Raw genomic sequence first — 14,121 nt, 5'->3', positions numbered from 1 at the left:
ATGGCTTTCTGGTGGAGCTGTGATAGTTTTGGTAGGAAATAACACATAAATCCGTCAGTTGACAGATGTGCCGCACTAGTACTGGTTAATAGTTGGACTACAAATAGCATGTTGTTCTTCAGATACGAGTCAAGTCTTGACCAGCAGTAGGATCTATTATCAAATATTTCCGTACTCAGTTAATGCAGTATTATGTAGTACTTTCTTTATTTTTAAACTGTATTGGCGATGCAGCGAATAAAAAGAATCAAGCTGCAGAAATTACAATTTAATCCGAGAACAGTGACATTTTACAAACTGTGTATATGAGGTTTGGGTGTTAATGCCTTCCTTGTTCCAGAAAAAATGGGGGGAAAGCTGCTGGGACTGTGTGTGGACAAGATGGCTGCCAGCCCTGCCAACAAGATGGCTGCCCAAGGACAGGGCTCCAGGGGACAAGGGAGCCGTGGGATCAGCCCTCTCCTGCCTCACAGGTAACTCACAACTACTCTACACCTGCCTCAACCCCAAAGAAAATGCGTGTTACTTAACCTTATACTTAAGGAGTAGCAGAAGCGTTCAGGTTTTACCCAAAATGTGACACAAAACAGCGTCCTGGAACAATAAAAAACAAGTGAGTTTGCAGTTTATCTGCTCATGCTTAGGACTAGGCAAATGCAGGAAATTAGCTGGTAATTTTATAGAGTTCTTTTATGTATTTAAAGAAAATGCTTGGGGGTTCTCCAAAGTACAAAAAAATGTAGATGAAATTTATATTATTTGCATTTTAATTCAAAAGTATTAGTGAAGATGGAATATGCAATTGTCTGAATATTAAAAAAAGTCATGGCACTTTTCTCACTATGGCTATAGAACATCTAGTGTTTTTTATGGTTAGTGATAATTAACAAACTAATGGGTATTATTATACATGTACTTATTCGAGCTACTTTTTAAATGTTAGGCTCCTAAATGCATTGCAAGATTTTTAGCCAGCTATGTTTGCTTTACAAGTACTTAAATATGTCCTGCATTTAAATGGTTAAAATTATTTAAAATGTGCAACTTGACAATAGTGCTTTATGTTAATGGCAGCCTTGAAAAAAAAAACCAAACAAACAACATCTTCCCAATCTACACATCTCTCACTAGACTGCGTTTGTATCTTTCTCTTGTTATTCATTTTTTCTTTCTGGTTGGCTGATAACAAAACCAAATGAAATGGGGCAACTAATGGCAGTTCCTCTAACAAAGCTGCTTAATTATGTAGAAACATTATATGAAGCCTATACAAGAAGAATAATATGCTCTGAAGTCATTAAACTATTGACAAGAGATTTCAGACAGCAAACAGATGATTACAGAGGTCTCAATACATTTATGCAGACAAGTAACCAGCCTTTCAATAGTTTCATTAAATTCATTAGTATTCAGGGTGGCAGACAATGTAGATGCATGGGCCTTTTCAGAGCTGAATTCGTTATGTTTTTGTACAGTCTTTTGTTCCAGATTTGTTTATACCTGGAAGTTACAGGGTTTGCTACTATATAAGAAAAGGATTGAGAATACATCTCTGTGAAAATTTCCCAAAGAGATACAGTTTAAAAATACTAATTGATTGTGTTAATTTACCAAGCATTGAGAAGTAGTAATTAAGAAAAGACTAAGAATTAAAAATTTTTAAGTATTTGTACAAATAGCTCCTCCATGAAAAGGACTAGTGACTGTAGGTGACACATGGGCCTTCCATAGGAGTCAGTTTGTGTTTTAAAGAAAAACATCATGTACTCTAGCCAGAGCAACAGCCCATGAGCTCACAGAGAAAACACTTACGCCCAGAATAAAGCACAATACCACATAGTTACTAGGGTTTGGGGTTTTGTAAGAAAATAAAAAAAATTCAACTGCTACACAGCCATTTTAGGCCTGGTTCTTAAAGCAACCATGTTGTCTGGAAAAGGTGTCAGCCATCTTGCTGAAACATTTTTCCAGCAGGAATAGGATGAGAGGGACTAAAAGGAAGAAATACAAAGCCTTCTTTCTAGATGGCTGTAATAAGGATCTGAGAATCATTAAAATAAATGTAATATTTGAACAAAACTAAGATTACTATTTTCTGTTAAATATATTTTCCCCCCTGGATATTAACTAGAAGCAAAAGCAAGGTAGGAGTTGTCTAAACCAATTCAAAACAACCTCCAAATAAAATGGAAATTTTGATGGTTGTTATAGACTGTGTGAATACTGAAATATGTATTTTATTGCTGTATGAGCAGAGCCCAGTGATATCACAAAGGCAGGACTGTTCAACTTGTCTGAAAGGGGTATGGTGCATAAAACCTATAAAAGCACAGAACAAGCCTAGGGCTGTGCATTACTTGCATAGACATGGCAAAGGAGCAGATGAATCTCATAATTCTTATTGAGGAAGTTTAGAAATCTATCTAGAAATTGGGGGGCAAATGTTTATATGAACAGGGAGGAGAACTGTAAGTTTGTCACCCCTTCCCTGAAGACATGGCCCAGGAAGCACTCCTAGATCCTGCTGATGTTTTTGAGGCTCGATAGCAGCTCCCTCAGTCCCAGCTCGAGGTGCCCTGTAGCTGTGTCTGTGTGACTGTCAAATCTGTGACACTCCTGCCAGAGACACAGGCGCAGCCTCGGTTCCCCAGTATGCCCTGATGAGAAAAGGCAGGAAAGGCCGGGGAGATGGGATTCAGGGCGTGGGGGGGAGGAGGTGCAGTGTTTGATGCTCTGGGCTGTAAATGGGAGGAGGTGGGGGATAATTAGCATCTGATGAGTTGGGAGGCACCTTTGCCATTTCACTGCTGCAACATCGTGTTTGTGTACACAGTGTGACTCAGTAAGCTGTGTATCAGTACAGGTCCTAGACAGTCCTTAAAAGTAGAATTATGCTTTTAGGCTGTAGAATCTGTTTCCATGGCAACCCTCAGGTTGTCTCCTTGAATAGGTTTAACAATACGGGATTAACCTCATCTTTATTCACCAGTGTTCAGCGTAAATGTAAAGAAAGGGGAGGGGGGAAAAAGGCTTTGCTGTGTAGCAAGTTGCATTAAGTTTCTACTCCAGGGAGAAAGGCAACAGATTATTAGTATTTTTTTAAAAAATACTTCCATTCATTATCGGGGATTTTTAGGAGAGATTCATGGGATACTGAAGCCTGTTGCTCTGTCAATGTTACACCCAAAGGTAAAAGTTCAAGTGGTGGCTGGATTACAGATTTGCTGTATGTACATCCAGGTCACGAGTTCACTCCTGTCTGTAAACCTGCTAAAAACAAGCAGCACTGGCTGCACATTAGCACAGAAACAGGCTTGCAGAGAGTGCCTTGATGGCAAAATGTGCTGCAAACAGTCATTCCTCAACCAAGGATAATTAACTACCTGCTCAAATTCAAGTCAAAAAGTGATATTTTAAAAGATTGCTTAGACTTGACCCAAATTAGCAACACACAATACCATACAAATAGCATATTAGGTTGTCATTAGTTAAATTTGGCATGCAGGCAGGCATGAGCACAGCTGGGGGAGCAGAAACAGGTAATTTTGAAAATCTTTGCAAATTGAGGGAAAAGCATTTGCAGTTTAGAACCACCGAGGTTCTCCCTTTTCCCAGCAGATGGAGCTTATGTGAAACAGTCAGGTGGAGAAGCTGTGGAATCACCACACAAAACAAGATTGGGGCACTGGAGGAACACATGGGAGAAAGCCACAAGGCTCTGGCCAAGGCAGGATTAAGGGAGGGCAGGCAGTGTTCAGGCTGTGTGCACAACAAAAAAAGGTGAATGTAGCTATAAAAAACAAATTGATTTAGACTTTGAGAAATACAGAGGGAGGGGAAAAAAAAAATGAGTCTTTAGTGTTACAAACACCCCTGTTAGCTCCAGCTGATACGAGAGACTTGAGATTTTGCTACAAAATCATCACTGGTGTATTTAAGTAACCTATTGTGCCTCCAAATGAATCAGTTTCATTTTATGAATGACAGGCTTTAAAACTGTGCTTTTGGAGTTATTCTTTGCTTCCAGGATTTTTTAGGCTGTATGGTGTGCAGGTTCCTGTCTGTAATTGGAAACATAGAAAGCCAACAATCTTATGCCATTATCTGCCTCTCAGAGTTAGGTCTTTAAGAAAACACCAAATGTTGTGTTACTGTCAATAAAAGCCCTAAATCTGCCACTGCTGCTTTTATGCACCTATCAAGAAGCAGGGCAGGAAATGCAAGTGACTGAGGAGGCTCTCCTCCACCCCATCCCAGATTTTGTAGACCCATTCCTGCACTTCTTGTGTATCACAAAATTCCTGGTGAAGTCAGGCAGTGTTATAGGAGTACTGGAAAGACAGGAGTTCCCTGCAAAACAGAGATACCTTTCAAATTGTGTCCATTAAAGAAAAAGCAGAAGGTTAGCACACCATTTTAGCAGAATTTTTACCTTTATATTCTAAGAAGTAGAAAAATGTGCTACTTCCAAAGGCCATTTTAAACTCAACAGTGCAACTTTCTTTAGCAATTTTGCTAGGCTGAGGCTGCTTGTGGTAAGTACTGTTTTGGAGGGGAGCAGGTTAGAGCCAGCACATACAGCTGTGTATGACCTGGTGTAGGCAAAATGCAACATTGTCCCCCAGGCATATTCCAGCTTTCTCTGCTTCAGAGAAGGTGAGCAGAGCTAAGCATTTCTGTTAAAAGAACAAGTGAAAAATACTGAAGATGGATATGTTCATTTGTTGAAGCCTGGTGCTTAAAATCCCAAGTAGAATTTAGCCCTCTTGGGCCTCTGCTGTCGTTACCTCTTTCTTCCTGGTTTTGCTGATGATCTTATCAGTCCTGGCTCATATTTTTCCCTTACAGTCAGCCTGAATAACCCTACAGGAATGTGTCTTTCCAACCTTTGAATTCACTCTCTTATTTACCTTTCAGCTTTAAACCTTCTACCTTTCATAATCCAGACCAAGCCTGTAACACAGATCTCACACTTTTTCATCCTGTTCTCCTTGACCTGACTAACACTCCCATCTTCCACGCTGCTGTACAATGACCTCCCCTTTCCAGCATGCAAGCCCACAGCCCCTCCTTTATTCAAGTCAAAGAGCTGCTTTTCTCAAGAGGCCTCCCCACAGAGATAATGAAAAGCAGATTAAGAGATTTTAAAAAGGAGTTGGTTCCTTTGGAATGGTCAGTGCACTTTCCCTTTCTACAACCATCCTCTATACTGTAAATTTTCCAAATCAGTGTTTGTCTGGAAGTCTGTGCCTTGACCTCAGCAGGACCTAAGCTGTTGGGCCCCAATCCTACACATGCATATGCATGCCATGTCCCTTTGCTATCAGAGAAATTCACACAGAGATCAGTGCAGTTATGTATTTGTAAAATCAAATCCTGTTGCTTGCCATATAGTATCATAAAAGACTTGGACAGAGATAAAAATTAACATTTTAACCTTTGTTTTTGTGAGACAGAAAGAATGGTAATCTCCAAGGCAAGTGAAGTGACAGCTCTGTTGACAGCACTTGATTTGTAGATATATGAGAATCTTGAGGGGAAATACCTGTTAAAATGTGATGTGAAGCTATGGAAAAACAACAAAGAGCCATCAGCACAAGTACATCCCAGTGGTGCTTTGCCAGTATCCTGCCTTTTTCTTGTGTGACTGAATTTCAGGCACCAGAAACAGAAGACGCTTTGTCTGGGCTTTCCCATGTAATCAGCAACCTCTCTCCTGCCTGTCTTAGGCCTCTATTCACTTTATTACTATTATAGTATCCCCTAGAGACAGACTTCGGAGGCATTCACCCCCAAACATCCTGTTACCTCCAAGCAATTAGGTATTTTCTCAGTAACACATTATATGCCTTAATCCTGGTTGCACATGTGTAAAAAGTGTGGCTAGCAAGTCGTGTATGTAAGAAAACACAAAGTTGATGTAAAAGAGCTTTACCATTGGATTTGATCACTATCCAGGGGAATCCCCCAAAGCAGGCACTCTCCTCTGAAAGCAATTTCAAGAGGGAATTTTGTATACAAACTGAAGGCTTAGCTGGGGTCTGCAAACATCTAGCAGTTTGTCAGCTGGATAGAGCGAGAGGAGCTCATTGGGACTAATCTGTGCAGCAGGTAAAAGTGAGCCATCCAGCCTGCTCATAGTCAGGGAGGCAAGCCCCACACTCATTCCAATATGACACATATCAATCCTTTTCTAATCACTAATCCAACAGCTGAAAAAGGAAATATGCCCAACAGATATGAACAAAAAGCTGGCTCAGCAGCAGTGCTTCCCTGTTGTGCCAAGGGAACAGCCTCCTCCCCTGTGTGAGGCCTCTCCTCCCAAGGAACAGACATCTAACTCTCCCTGAGTGGGAGCCTCTTCAGCGTGCCAGCTGGGAATCAGGGCCCTGGGCACAATCCCAGCACCTGTGCCTAGTTTTCTTACAGAGCACAGCCAGCTGCTCTGCTAGGTCTGCAAATGTCCTGTATACCCTATTTCTTTTCTCTGGATTGCTTTGGATAAGCAATGTGAATGTGCTGCTTATATTTGGATTTTTGCAAATTCATTGTTTTACATTTACCTTAAACTGATTTGTTTAAGAAACATATCAGGCCACTGATAAATGAAGTCATGCCATGTTTTTAATAATTATTAAACCAGTAGTGCCCAGAACCCCATTTAGTATTTTTGAGGGAATTTGAAGGTAGGCAGGATGTAACCACAGGCCGCTTTGGAAACTATGACATGGAGATTGTGAGGAAGAAGTGTTTTTGATGGCTGGTGTTTGTCAGCAAACTTTTCTGGCATTGCACATGGTAGCAGAGAGTATATTTGACCCTGAGGGTTCACAGGCATTAGATAATTGTTTTGGCTCTGACTTAGTTCATGGCATGTTAGACTAGTCATTTCTATCTTTGACACCAAACTATCAACTGCAAACTTCCTGTGTGGAAATAATTATGCATCTTTTCCAAGTTTGCTTTATGTTCTTCTCTATCCAATAGTTCTTGTGCAGAAAGGCAAGGTTAGAGTTAAGACCATTTTCACTGCTAATAGCTTGACTCTGAAAAGCCTTCATATTATTCAAAAATCTTAGTATAAGTGGAGCCAGAGTGGGATTAGAATTCTGTACTGCAACAGGAAGGGAACATACAGAGGTCTGGAAAATAATGAAGGTGGGAGGAAAGTGAATAAAAAATGGTTATTACTGCTGCTCATAATGCCATATTAATTAAACCAGTTTATCTGAGAGCAGGGTTTAAAAAAGAACAGAAGGAAATATATTTTCATGTAAACTCATTGCCACAGGATGTTTTAAAACACCAAAATATAAATAAATAGGCTCAACAAGAAAACAGGACACGCTCAAGGGAGCTAGGCTTAATGAAGTCCCTGACACATGCTTGTCTAGCTGCAATGTCCTCTTTGGAAATTAGGAAATCCCTGAACTACTGATCTTCAGAAACAGGAATGACTCAAATTGGTAGGAGTTACTTTTCCTATAATCTGTTTCCAATTCTAAGTATCCATTACTACTTCCTTTCTTGGTTTCCCTTGAGGAAAGGACATGCCTAAGCCTGCTTTGAATGTTAAAAGCTTCCTCCATTCTGCACAAATAGAGGTGAGAGTAAGAGACCATAAATGATTACCCATGGGCAGCTAATAAAAGCTGTGAGATGCAAGTCCTAACCTGGAACCAAAGAGGTGTTTGAGGTGGACCAAAGGGTCACTGTCAGGGTGTCTCCAGGCACTTGACTGAGTTGTGCATGGCTCACCCCATGCTGGGGGCCTGTGGCAGTTTGGTTAGTGCTAGACAAGCACTACACTGTTTCTGCCACCCTTAAACTACATGTGTTCCTCTCATCAACAGAACAAACTGGTACATAAAGGTGGGGATTTTTTGTGTAGAAATATAATGAAAGCCAGGTCAGAAAGGGAAGAGATCTCAGTCCTCTTGGTAACTTACACAGAACGAAACTCTACCAAGGAAAGCAACTTGCATCTTCTCTTGCTTTCTCACCACAGTGTTTCCTCTTCACACGTTACAAAGTCCAACTTCTGCTATAATCCACCTGGCAACAAGTTACAGTCGATCTCCCTCTAGTGGGTAATTAATTAGCCATAAAACCCACAGCAAGTCTGAGATGTGTTAAAAATCTGCCTGGCATGTGCTTTCCTTCATCTCCTTTCTTCAGCTGGCTTTCTGCTTCTTTCATCTGTGATCTTTCTCAGACATGCATTACGTGTTTTCTTCATACCCTCCCTGAACTTCATATCTGCTCCTTCTCCATTCTTGTGAGGAGATGGGCTGTTTGAGGGATTTCTGTTTGACTTTGATGTAAGTGGAAATGAAAGTAAAAAAGCGCCAAAGAATGAATTTAAAATGAAATATTCTAGAGATTAGTGGTGTTTGCACAGAGGCATGTGTGCAACCCCCAATATGCTGAAGGCTTAGAAACCTGGCAGAAAGAAAACCATAAGGCCTACCTGATGTTTGTAATTTTTTTTTTTTTAATCAGGAGTCAGTCAAAGGAAATTTACATTTGGGTTTTCTTATCCTTAAAGTTGATTTATTTGGGTTGAAAATCTTCTGCATTCTGCTAAGTAGTTTGTTCCCCTTGCATTTGTTGTTCCATTACCAAAACTATTAACAGCAAAATACATAAGCCAGCTGTGCCTGAAGTTAGCTCTCTAACAGCAACAGTTAACTACCAAAGAGTATTCCCAGAGCAGAGCTGACATTAATTGAGAAGGATAGTGCTCTGAAATATGTGGAGACAAGATGCTACAGAAATTGATTTAACCAGACTATGCCTTTTGTGTATGGAACTGCATTTCTCTCCTTGCAGAGCATATAGGCTGGATACTATGGCTGTTACTCCATGTAGATTAATGGAAATATATTAGAGATGATTCTCAAAGGTATCTCCTTTCTCTGACTATTCTGGGGTTTCTTGTGTGTATGTGTGTACGTGGTAAAGCATATTTCAAACAGAGAGATGAACAAGTCAATATTGTCCAAATGAAAAATGACAGATCTGGTTAAAAGAAATTTTTAGGACAGGCTTGATAATATATTCCTCCAGTGATAGTAGATATCATATTAATCGTTATATGTTACCTTTCTGTTTAATACTTTGAATTATCTAAATAAACCAACATGAAAGACATTGTGCTCCAATGCAAGTATTGTCCAGGTTCCTGAAGGCACTGATTTTTGTCTCAAATCACTGTGGTAAATGGTGTTCCACAAAAGTCACTAATTAGAACCTCAAGAGTCTTTATTATAGCAAACATAGGTATCACAAAGCAGATGAATAAAATGAAGGTAAACTGGAATTTTACTGAAGCAAAGGTAAGGTCACAAAAGTAAGGTCACAGATTATTTATTGTGAGCAAATTCTGTGCCTAGAAACTCCTATGCAATCCATATATTTACATTATTTTGTAAATAACAGCATCAAACAAAAATAATTTTTCTATACAACATATCAGGATTATCAAGTTATTTTACTAACATGGGTATAAAAAATACTGTAGCTTTTGCTCCCTTCATAACTGAGTTGTCAATATAACTAATTTCATTTCACTGTAATAAAGATGAAATGAATTCCAATCCTGCTCCTATATCAGTTACAATATAATTTTATTCACCTGAGACATTTCATAAACCTGCTGAAGGTAAGAATTGCAGACAGTGCTGAGGCAGGATGGGGAGGCAGGGAAGAGGTACTGCAGAAATTTACAGATTTTGTCTCCACAGCTTTTCTTGCATTGATGAACAGAACAAAAATAATTCAGTGACTATCAGCTTTCAAGACCAGCTTGTAGAGCTGACAGTAAGAGAATGTTCTTTTGCATCCAAATTGAGTACATTTGTTCTAGAATTTATTAAGACACTGTAAACAAAGAAACCTACAGTGCCACATCCTGTTCTTTCTTTAGGTTGGATGAAGGCTTCATTTGGCATCATGAAAACTAGAATGACTACACTGGGCTAAACCAAAGGCCTGTGAGTCCCTTTATCCAATCTCATAGTCAGAAATGAGTGCTTAAGGAAGGAGAATGAGAAATTGGGTGAGCGTAGAGCATTGCTGCCTGCAGCAGTGACTTGTATTTCATCACTGCTGATAAACACACACAGAACAGAGTCTGCTGGTCTGAGCACAGAGCTGGGAGCTATGAATCCACTGTTTCAGTGCTGCCTCTGTCACCAAGGTTACTTGTACATCACTGTGTCCCAGCTCATGTGTGCTGGTGACAAACCTGCCTTCAAGCCTCTGCACTGCAGAGGCACACACAACCCTTGCACATGTAGCCACACTCACATTCAGGCTTGTTTTGATCAAGTCTGGTATGGTGGAAGGATTTGTTCTTCCCTAATGAGCTGCTTAACATCTGTGATTGTTTCCTGAAGAGCTGTATAATATCCCAGTGCACTTCTTATTGTGCCCCTTTAATCTCTTCCCCATTCCCTCTGGCTCCTCCCTATTTCACATGGTTATCATCACTGGCCATTGTGGTCCTTGTGCTTTGTCCTAAGCTTGTCATCCCTCAGCTCCTACACTCAGGAACAGCAGGCTTGATGCAAGGTAAAAACTGTGCAAATATGTTCCCAGTATAGCCCAAGTAGCATGGAGAGGCTGACTTTTTCAAATGTCCCTGCTGAAGCTGCCAATAAAAAGGTGATGCTGTTAGATTTGCAGTAAAACCAGAAAGATAATGCTGAATACACCTCCTTAAAAATTCCTATTAAAATGTTGCTTAAAATGAAGCTATGTTTCACATTGCTTCAGGGCTACCTGTAATTCCCAGCATGATGAGATTGCTCCTGAATGGATCCTCAGAAACTGAATCCATCAGCTGCAGGCCCACTTCTGGTGAGCTCACAGTTTCATCATTGCTTCTGGAAGTCTGTCACCTCCTCCTCCACAACCGTCGTTCCCACCTCCACTGGTCTGCCATCCCTTCAGAAGCACCAAGTGGAGGAGGACTGCAAGCTCCACACTCAGGGCACTACTCAGAACATTACAATGCAGGCAGGTAAATAAGGAGTTGTCAGAATTCCCTTTTCCATTTTTAACCTTGCAATGCAGAGTCTTTACCAGCATGATACCATTGGGGATTTCTACAAGGTGACTCAAGCTGGCTGGATTGAAGGCCAGATTTGAGGAACTTCTGCCCAGATCCTTGCACCTCAGGTTGAGCAGAACCCTGGAGAGCTCCTCCTCCTCCCTGCAGCCTCCAGCTGCGCTTCTTCACAGGGCAGGGGTGCACAGGAACTGGGGGAAGCCACATGCAAATCAGGGCTGAGTGCTAACCAAATATGTCTAACCCAGGAGGAAGCTGATGGGAGTGCAGAGCTAGTCAAAGGGAAGGGAGCAAATAGACTGGAACATACAGGCCCTGGAATACTGGCATGACAGTGGGGGGCTGCGTAAAGTAAATAAATAAGATATGCATGTTTTAGCAATTTCCCCAGGGTAAAGTGAGTAGGAGTGTGTTCAAAGAGTAGTATTTGCTTTATACTGTCCTGTGAGCACAGGTTCAGTATATACATTAGGAAGTACATATAGGGTGTATGTTTGATCAAGGAATTTAGACAATAACCTAAGTAATTGGCAGAATACACCAAATCCCATCAGTCTGATCCCTACGCCAAGTTCCTTCTCAGTATTACAATTTTGCAAGCAATTAAAATGGCTACTTAGCTACATTATGTTCTTGCAAACAACATCACTTGTCAAGTATTTTAAGTAGGAAAAATGATGCTAGTTGTTGTGCATTGCTACCCAGGTAAAAATCACACCCCTGTGTTAAGCATGCACAACAATACACTATTAACCTGTTTAACATGATAACCTGAAAGAGTGTTTTTCTTTTACATTTCTACTACAAGTCCTCTTTTATTACTTTGCACATTAAAATTTTTTTCTGCTATAAAGAGGATTCAATGATTTTGCAAGCCAGCCTCATCCCTAGAATGCTATAATTTGATAATTTGAAGGCTTTTCAACTCAGATCCTTGCATTTATGTCATATATCGCATTGCAGATTTCATCCAATAGTTGAAAATGTACTCTCAATGCAGTATCATCTTATCAGTATTCTAGCACCATAAGCTTTCTCACTGGAAGCAGGGGACTGTTCATTACAATGAAACTGAAAATGGAATAACTGAAGGATTGATTTATATGACCTTCACTCAGGAATGTTCTAATTCTGACATAATCTCTCTGACTGAAATCCTGAACACTGTATAATTTTGATTTATTACCCTTAAAAGAAGGAGCCTGGATCTATATAGATCAACAGAATACCTGGCATGAAAAAGAATGGTGAAAAAGCTCAGGAAGACTGCAAGAAAATGCAGATTGATCATGTGACTTTACTCCAAACATTGTCTCAGCCAGCAAATCCATGAATGGAGCTGAAAGCAAGTGGAAAAACATTATGCGGATGTTTTCACAAATCCACTCTGTCACTCGGAAATCTCTCATGATTACATACATTTTATAGCAAAGATAAGAGCATGTTAGTAAGTTCAAGCATGCAACAGTCTGTTTACTAAAGGCTGCAGGAAATGTTTATTAAACCAACTAATTTAGGGCCAGAACTCGACATACTCCACAAAAGGCTGCTTTACCAGGCAGCTGTTTCCCTCCCACACTGACAGTGTAATGCTCTCTGTGCTATTCTGGCCTCACATCTGCTGCCATGGGAGCCAGGAGAAGGCTTGTAAGGGTGTGAGGGGAGGCTGGACCTGACTGCTCACAGGTGAAAGCTAGAGCAGCCCTGCAGTGTGCTGCTTAAAATTAATAGCTGGTACCTTTAAAGCAAAGCAGCTGGATCTAAATCAAGTAGAATCTTCTTACATTGAAAGGTGAATCAGGCTGGTTGTCACTTCTTGGATTTTTTTGGTAAGGCAAAGAGAATAGTTAGAAGAAAGAGCAGATAGAAACTATTCACAAGCTGGTTGACAAATATACAATTTATATTAAATGTCCACTGAACACAATCTTAATGCCCTGCAGGAACTGAAATCAACAGGTCACTTTAAAGCAGACTAACAAAAAGAAGTCTGCCCTCCACTCGTGCCTTTCTTCTGTTCTTAATATTTGTGAAATAAATGCTTGCCTCCTTTCCTCCCACACACTCAGCTCACAGTTCCCACTTAGCCATTTCCCAGTCCTATTTTAGACAAATCTTTATCTTATCATGCTTCTCCTGCAAATCCTTCTCCTCTAGTACACTTAATGTCCTCTTCTTTCATAAAACCACCTTTTACAAGTGGTACCTAATCAATCTTACCTTATCCTAACCAGGAAATGGAGGGGTTTATTTTAGAAAAAAAAATTATTCAATTAATTTTGTGGCTGGTATGAATTGTTTTATTCTAGCAGATAGTAGTCTCCTCTATGCAGGAACATTTGTCTGCTTCATTGCACAATCCATATTATTCTTACCTATGAATGGGCCTGTTCCTTATTACTTCCAAAGATCAAACATTACACAATTCCTCCAGTATGGAGCTACAGTCTGAGCTACAGCTACTGCAGCCACTGTAAAAGCACTACAGCCTCAGAAAGATTATTCCTTCCTTCCTGAATACATTAGAGTGGATATACCAGGAACTAAATTTGTGCTTAGGGATAGCAGGAAGTGCCTGATTCTTTTTATGTACTTGCAGAAAGGGAGGGGAAAAAAAAAAAAAAAAAGGGAAAAGGAGGAGATAAAGAGAAGAGAAAATGGTAAAAATAAAAAAGAGAGACTTGGGTGGAATCATATTTAGGATGTTTATTCCCTGAACTATATATGGACAATTTTCAAAGTAAGAAAAGAAAGTATTTATATCAAAAACTGTGTTCTACTAAAACGACATAAAGGCTTGTAAGCAACAGACAAAAGAGAAAAAAAACACTAATATTATTTCTGTAATCAATTACCTTACCAACATATAGGAATACAATACAGATAATATTTGATTCTTTGGACTAGAAAACTTAGCATAAAGCCCAGTTCTGCAAACCAATCCTGGCATACTTGATTTTCAGCATGAGCTGTTTATTGAATTCTCAAATGAATGTATTTATCATTAGGAAAATCAAAACAGCAGAGGAAGTAATATAGTCTTAGAT

At 39.9% G+C, this 14,121-nt stretch overlaps 1 protein-coding gene across 1 annotated transcript in view; it reads left to right on the top strand.

The window, feature by feature from the left end:
• NSD2 (nuclear receptor binding SET domain protein 2) overlaps window positions 1-14,121 on the top strand; it is a 98,183-nt gene that overhangs the window by 547 nt on the left and 83,515 nt on the right. The window contains exon 2 of the mRNA XM_056490958.1: window positions 341-473. The gene's annotated coding sequence lies outside the window, so the exon portion shown is untranslated. The remainder of the gene's footprint in view (window positions 1-340; window positions 474-14,121) is intronic.

The sequence above is a fragment of the Oenanthe melanoleuca genome, chromosome 4 (genome assembly GCF_029582105.1).
Source record: "Oenanthe melanoleuca isolate GR-GAL-2019-014 chromosome 4, OMel1.0, whole genome shotgun sequence".
Taxonomy (NCBI): Eukaryota; Metazoa; Chordata; class Aves; order Passeriformes; family Muscicapidae; genus Oenanthe; species Oenanthe melanoleuca.
Note: the sequence above shows the minus strand (reverse complement) of the source record. Positions and strands in the feature narration are given on the sequence as shown.